Genomic DNA, 7,583 nt, shown 5'->3' with positions numbered 1-7,583 from the left:
CAGTTGGCCAGTATGTGGGCTCACCCGTAGAAAATGTCCGAAGATTATTATTATTTATTGTATTATACAACTGACGGCCTCTAGGTGTTATTAGTCTAGATGCCCAAAATGTGTGCTTTGCGTTATAATCACCTCCCGCAATAAACAAATTTCCAAGGCTGGTAAAAAAAGTTGTAAACTGATTTTCAGTAATAATGTGCCTTGGCGGACAATAGATTGCCGATACTGTAATTTTGTGAGTCATTAGGTCAATTAAAACATTTGTCGATTGTATGTAGTCAGTATAAAAAGGTTCTGTCTCGTAATGTCTTATGTTTGACTTTATGATAATGGCAGTGCCACCGTGAGGTCTGTCGTCCGGGTGATTTGTGGTATATGTGTGATAATTAGGAAAACGAATATTGTGATTTGTCTCGGTAAAATGCGTCTCGGAAATTAGCATAATGTCTACGTCATTGGTAGTTAAAAATTGTTTGAGTTCATGGACATGATTGCTCAAGCCGTTCGAGTTCCATATGCAAATTGTTAGTTGCATAGACATAATTATTTTTTATTAGATAAAATTGTTGTTAGTAAATTAAGCATTATGCCCATTTGTTCTGTCAATATTTTAATCATGTTTTTAAGTTCTGTTAAGTCATTACATTTATTGTTAGTATTGTTTTCAGAGTTACTATTGTTTATTGAGTTCGTTGAGTCAGTAGGTAAAGTTGTGTTGTTTCTAGTAATATTGGAGTAAGTTACGCCCGGTCTTAAAGTAGCATTTGGTTTTAAATTTTGCACATTACTTGTTTTCTGACGTAATGAAGTGTTTTTTTTTTCAATATATTCTTTATAGACGTGACAGCCTTTATAGTTAGCAGGGTGATTTTCATTACAAAGGACACACTTCACTTGGTCGACCTTTTTTTCCCACTTGCATTTTTCTGTCAAGTGATCTTGAGCGCATTTAACGCATCTGGGGGTGCGGTGGCAATAATTTCTGGTATGATCATACCTTTGGCAGCGAGTGCACTGAACAATTACTCTAGAGAACCTCTTTGCCTCTATTTCTACTTTAGTTTTATATAAAAAATCAATTTTATAAAAATCTTTATTATTAGGCTGTTGTTCAAGCTCAATTAAAAACATGTTCAGAGGGAATTTTGAGATTCTGCTTTTAATGTTCTCAATACGAACGACTTTGTGACCTAACTGTTGTATTTCATTTTTGAGCATATCTGTATCCGTGCTGAAATGTAGGTTTTTAACCACTATTTTGAACGTTCTTTTACATTTCTCCTGGAAAGAATGCAACAAAGTTCATATAAATCTCGAAATTCGCGAGTGAAAAGGGTTAAAAAAATCGGATTGATGTAATAAGTATTTAAACGGTAGTAAACAAACGTGAATTATTTTCAATGAATATAAATAAAAACATAACAATTTTAAATAAACAACTATTTCGTTATGTAAATTTTATTGTCCGTATTTTAAATTTTAAAAACCTCATAAAAAATCTCGTTCTCTAGTATGTTTTTTAAATAAACACTTGTGAAAAAAGTGGAATTGTCGTCATTTTGTAGTGTCGTCATAAAATTAACCTTTGACACACATTTGGCTGTGTATTCTACACAAAAACTACTTGTTATTGTTAGAAAATAAAATTAAAAAATGTTTTGTGTAAAGCAAAGTAGAAAAGGAAAAAATACGTTTCGACATACGGTTTCATGTCACCGTCAGTGAAAATAAACATATGTAACTTTTTTCATAATAAACATGATTTGCATCATTAGTAATTTTGACAAAAATAAATTATAACAAAAGAAAAAACTAGTGGTGTATGGCATCGTGCCTTAAGGCAAATTGCTGAAACTTCCCGTACCGTAATGAAATATTCGAGAAATTTTAAACTTTTTCAAATATATTATTACAAATACTGTAACTTTCATTACTTTTGATATCTCGTTTGTTATATCTGAGCAAATCAAATGTAAATCATAAATCCATTGATTTATCTCTAGAACATTAACAATCGTCATTTCATTTTGAATTCAATTTCAAAATAAAAAATAGTTGCCTAATTTACACAAAATTGAAAAAGTGCTCCCATATAGTCACAGTCTAAACGCATATGCAAATAATTCTGTGCGACATTTTCACTTATGCTGTGCTTAGCCTGGCGGTATTTTCACATTTTCATTCAATAGTTTTCACAAAATTGGAAAAGTGCTCCAGTACATAAACAGTCTGAACGCACTTGGGTAAACATTTGTACCAGAGTGGCGCTTAGACTGTGCTTAGCCTGGGCAATTTTTTAAATTTTTAACCCAAAATTAGAAAAATATTTTTGTTGAAACAAGCAGAAAGTTCTTTGAATCATTTAAATCGGATGCTTCATTCTCTTAAAACCTGCCATTTTTTTACAGATTTAACTTTGTATCTTCGAAACGAATGGACCTGCTCTTGCCAAAAACTAATTACCATTTCTCTTCGTCATTACGAATTGGATGTTTTTTGAATCATTTCAATCGGATACCCGGTTCTCTCAAAAACTAAATTTCTATTTTCTGTAGTCTTTGCTCTGTGTTTCCGAAACTGTTTAACCAGCTTTCTCTAAAAACTAATCCACACTAATCGTCATTAGTAGGTATCGATTGCTTTATGAATCATTCAAATCGGTTGAGCGATGCTCCCGAAAACGTCGAAGAGAAATTGTATTCTTCACACACACAACACATCTGTTTTTTCTGAGGTATACCAAAATGTTCAGAGACTTATGAAGCGTGGAGAAAAATTTTCATTTTCGATTTTCGGCTGATTACTAGAACTTACCCTACGCGAAGTTAAAAGTTGTTATAAGTTTTGTGGCTAATTAATTAATTTACAGTAACTAACAGGTTTAGTTAGATGTGCTAGACAAAGTACAGATTGTGAATATAATTAATTCATTTTTTGAGACTTAGGTTGGAAAAGTAGAAAAAATCAGGGACTTGAAAACGTAGACACATGACAGGAAAAACAAGTAAGCACAAGTTAGAAAAGTAACAAGTATCCTTATACTACTAGGGTTGTAACAAAACGTGTTCGAACCTGTCCTCCTCCCTTTGATTCAAACCACATGTTTCCATCAGCACAATCAATGGGATTACCATCACCATTGCCATTACCATTTAAATACACTGTCTGTCCTGTCTTGTCTGTCTGTTTCGTCTGTCTGTCTGTCTGTCTATCCCTATATCCATTATTCCTCTTTGTCTGCGAACAAAAACAAATTAAATTGCTCACAAACACAAAAAATCCCAAGTGAAACCGAACACAATTCCTTCGCGCGCCGCAAAATGCGCAAGTCAGACGCATTTGTTGTGATCGGGATCCGAGAGAAATGATTGGTTGTCTCTTGGACACGTGGTCGTGTTCTCTGTGACGCGATTGGTGCCGTAGAATGGCGTAGTAGATTTAATCGACCATTCGTGTAGTACGTTGGAGGACCGGCGAGATGAGAGGATACAGTGGAAAGGAGATTTGGGGAATTTGAATGATTTTAGAATATATATATATATATATATATATATATATATATATATAACAAATGTATTCTGAGTGGATAACAGATATTAATTTGGAAATGTGAACATTAAATAATAATTTTCACAAACGTTTTGAGACTAGGTTTGTCTCATCATCAGTGTGTTATAAATTTAAAATTTAAAATATAGAAACCTGAATTAGCATTATGTGTTATCCGTTACAAGTCGTTCAATATACTCAGTATATATAATGCTAATCAGTACACATAATGCTAATTTAGGTTTCCATATTTTAAATTTTAAATTATAATACACTGATGATGATACAAACCTAGTCTCGAAACGTTTGTGAAAATTATTATTTAATAAATTAGTGCAAAAAAGAGTGTCGTTTGTTCATATTTCCAATTCAATATCTATTATCCACTCAGAATACATTTGTTATATATATATATATATATATATATATATATATATATATATATATATATACACCCAGGCCTCGCTATACGGCCGCTCTTTATACGGCCTTTCGCTATAACGGCCCTCTTTAATTAAGGAACGTTTTCGATATACGGCCTAAAATGTTTTGCTATAACGGCTTTTTTAACTTCGCGTAGGGCAAGTTACAGTAATCGCAAAAAAATCGAAAATGAAAATTTTTATATATCTTTACGTTTCCAAGTTTCAAACGTTTTGGAAAAACTATAATATCAAGAATGCTGTTGAGAACATTAGTGAATCCTGGAAGAAATTGAAATCGACAACAATGAACCATGTTTGGAAAAAAAAATATGGCCAGAATGTATAAACACTACCGATGCAGAAGTTAATTTCCTTCCTGAAGTTAGGCAAAACATTTTGGATTTAGCACATTATCTCGGTTTTGAAGATTTAAACGAATCTGGATCTACTTGCAGCTTATAGGGAACCCCTTTCATATGAGGAACTCATTCAGTTGCAAGCAGAGCCGGCAATTGATGAAGATGCAGAACCTGTTGTATCCAAACAGCTAACATCAAAAATCATGTCGAGCGCTTTTTCATATTTTAAACAAGGAATAAACATCCTCCTTGAAAACGATCCTGACGTCGAACGTAGCGCTAATGTCTCTCGAGGAATTAACTCAGCCATTAGTAGTGATCTGTAGGTTTTAGTTGTTTCATTTTTATTTAAAAATTATGGAATGTTTTTGAAGTTTTTTATTTTATGTAAAATTTATGTTCTTGTTAAATATGTTTATAATTTAAACAAAATAAAAAAATAAAATGCATTTTGAATGATAAACCATATTATATATTTATTAAATTTGGAACCGATCCCATTGAATTTGTATGAATATACGTATTAGAATAATTGATTCGTTATACGGCTTTTCGCTTTACAGCCAAGTTTTGCGGAACGTATCCAGGCCGTAAAGCAAGGCCCCAGTGTATATATATATATATATATATATATATATATGTAGCGACCTGTTGATAAAAATTGGTATAATTTACCTTCGTTAATTTACTTGTATTTGACAAGTGTTTTCCTTTCTCCGTCCGACGTCACCAATTATGGGAACTAAGACGTTGAGAATGTCTGTTATTTACCGATTTCACTCACGTTCGGAGTCACCAAAATATGGACGTAGTCTGGTGCTCCGTAATTAATACCATTATTATCCAAATTGTAGTAATAATAAATTCCATAAAATATTAGGTCGCTACAGATCACTCCGCCCTAATGAAACAGATTGTTTTTTTTTTTTTTTTTTTTTTTTTTTTTTTTTTTATTATTGCGATTTCATTCAATAATTAATTAATAAATAATAAATGGCCAACTAGCGCCATATATATATATATATATATATATATATATATATATATATATATATATATATTAGATTCAGAATTAGGCTATGAAAAACCTTATATAGGTTGTTCGAGTGATATTTATTACCTTAAGACAAATTGTATGAAATTCTCGACATGTGTAAATAATCGACTTAATTCAATAACTAGTGGTGTATGGCATCGTGACCTAAGACAAATTACTGGAACTTCCCGTACCGTAATGAAATATTCGAGAAATTTTAAACGTTTTCAAATATATTATTACAAATACTGTAACTTTCATTATTTACGGTATCTTGTTATTATATCTGAGCAAATCAAATGTAAATCATAAATCAATTTATCTCCAGAACATTAACAATTGTCATTTTATTTCGAATTCAACTTCAAAAAAATAGTTGCCTAATTAATTTACTCAAAATTGAAAAAGTGAAAAAGGGCCCAAAATCGAAAATGAAAATTTTTGCATTTCTCGACGTTTTGAAGGTTTCTGAACATTTTGGCATATCTCAGTAAAAAATAATGTGTGCGTGTGTATGCGTGTGTGTGTTTTGTATGTCCGCATTTCTTTGTCCACGTTTCGGCGCACGGATCAACCGATTTGAATGGTTTAAAAAACATTCGATACTTATTAATAGGGAGATGTACTGATTAGTTTTTGGCAAATGCAGGCCCAGTTGTTACGGAGATACGGAGCAAAGAGTGCAGAAATTAGTAATCGAGTTTTTGAGAGAACGGAGTATCGGATTTGAATGATCTAAAAAACATTCAATTTGTAATGATTGGGAGAAGTTAATTAGTTTTTGGCAAAGACAGGTTCCGCCATTTCGAAGATACAGAACTAAATTTGCAAAAAATAACAGTTTTTGAGTGAACTAAGCGTCCGTTTTGATGATCTAAAAAACTTTCTGCTTGTATTGACAAAACAATTGCTCTTGAGATCTTTTTTATTTTCCATAGAATGTTTTTGTAATTTGGGATTAAAAATTCAAAAAATTACCCAGGCTAAGCACAGTCTAAGCGCCACTCTGGTACAAATGTTTACCTAAGTGCGTTTAGACTGTTCATGCAGAGTACTATTCCAATTTTGTGAGAAAACTATTGAAATATGTTAAAATGCCGCCCAGCAAAGCTCAGTATAAGTGAAAATGTCGCACGGAATTATTTGCAAATGCGTTTAGACTGTGACTATACGGGAGCACTTTTTCAATTTTGTGTAAATTAGGCAACTATTTTTTTGAAATTAAAATGAATGACGATTGTTAATGTTCTGGAGATAAATTGATTTTTTATTTACAATTGATTTGCTCAGATATAACAAACAAGATAGCAAAAATAATGTAAGTTACAGTATTTGTAATAATATATTTGAAAACGTTTAAAATTTCTCGAATACTTCATTACAGTACGGGAAGTTCTAGCAATTTGCCTTAAGGCACGATGCCATACACCACTAGTTTGAAATTGAGTTAGAAATAAAATGTTGATTAATAAATTGATTTATGATACACATTTTTTTGCTCACAGTGTTAATTCAGATATAAAAAGATAACAAAAATAATGAAAATTGCAGTATTTATGATGATCCATTTAAAAACATTTAGTATTCCTCGAACATTTTGTTACAGTAGGGGAAGTTTCAGCAATTTGCCTTAAGGCACGATGCCATACACCACTAGTTATTAATTGAAGCAAAAATATCAATTTTTGTGACGGCTAATTACATCAACCTCATCCAAGTTTTATCACGTAGCTTAAAATACACGTGATGTTTGGTGGGGGAGGGGGGGTAATTTTGATTATCACCATGTATCACCATGAATCACCAAGGGGGAGGGAGAGTCTAAATATCCTTAAAAACTCGCTTACGTGATTAATAGATGCCCGCCAATAACGAATTAGATTGAGGCGTAACCAAATTCCGTCCCATAATCGCGTCTAAAGAAGTTTTATTTCAATATTTTTCTACTAGTCTATTACACTGTTGTAATTGAGAAAATAAACTTCAGCAAATGAGAACTCATACAGTTTCAATATATGGTTTATTACAATAGTAAATCAAAACGACGATACTTCTATACAACTTGTTTTATGTGATATATAGAGTTTATTATAAAATTAAAACGAAGAATAGTAAATTTTAATGTTTCTTCAGCAGTGGTCAGCAAGCAAAGAGACCTTATCTCTGTTTCAAATCTCTTAGCTGTCTTAGTGGTGGAAGTGGAATTAGATCCTA

The sequence above is a fragment of the Ctenocephalides felis genome, unplaced genomic scaffold, assembly GCF_003426905.1.
Source record: "Ctenocephalides felis isolate EL2017-DRISC unplaced genomic scaffold, ASM342690v1 CF-g0.4_SCAFFOLD_01170, whole genome shotgun sequence".
Classification (NCBI taxonomy): Eukaryota; Metazoa; Arthropoda; class Insecta; order Siphonaptera; family Pulicidae; genus Ctenocephalides; species Ctenocephalides felis.
Note: the sequence above shows the minus strand (reverse complement) of the source record.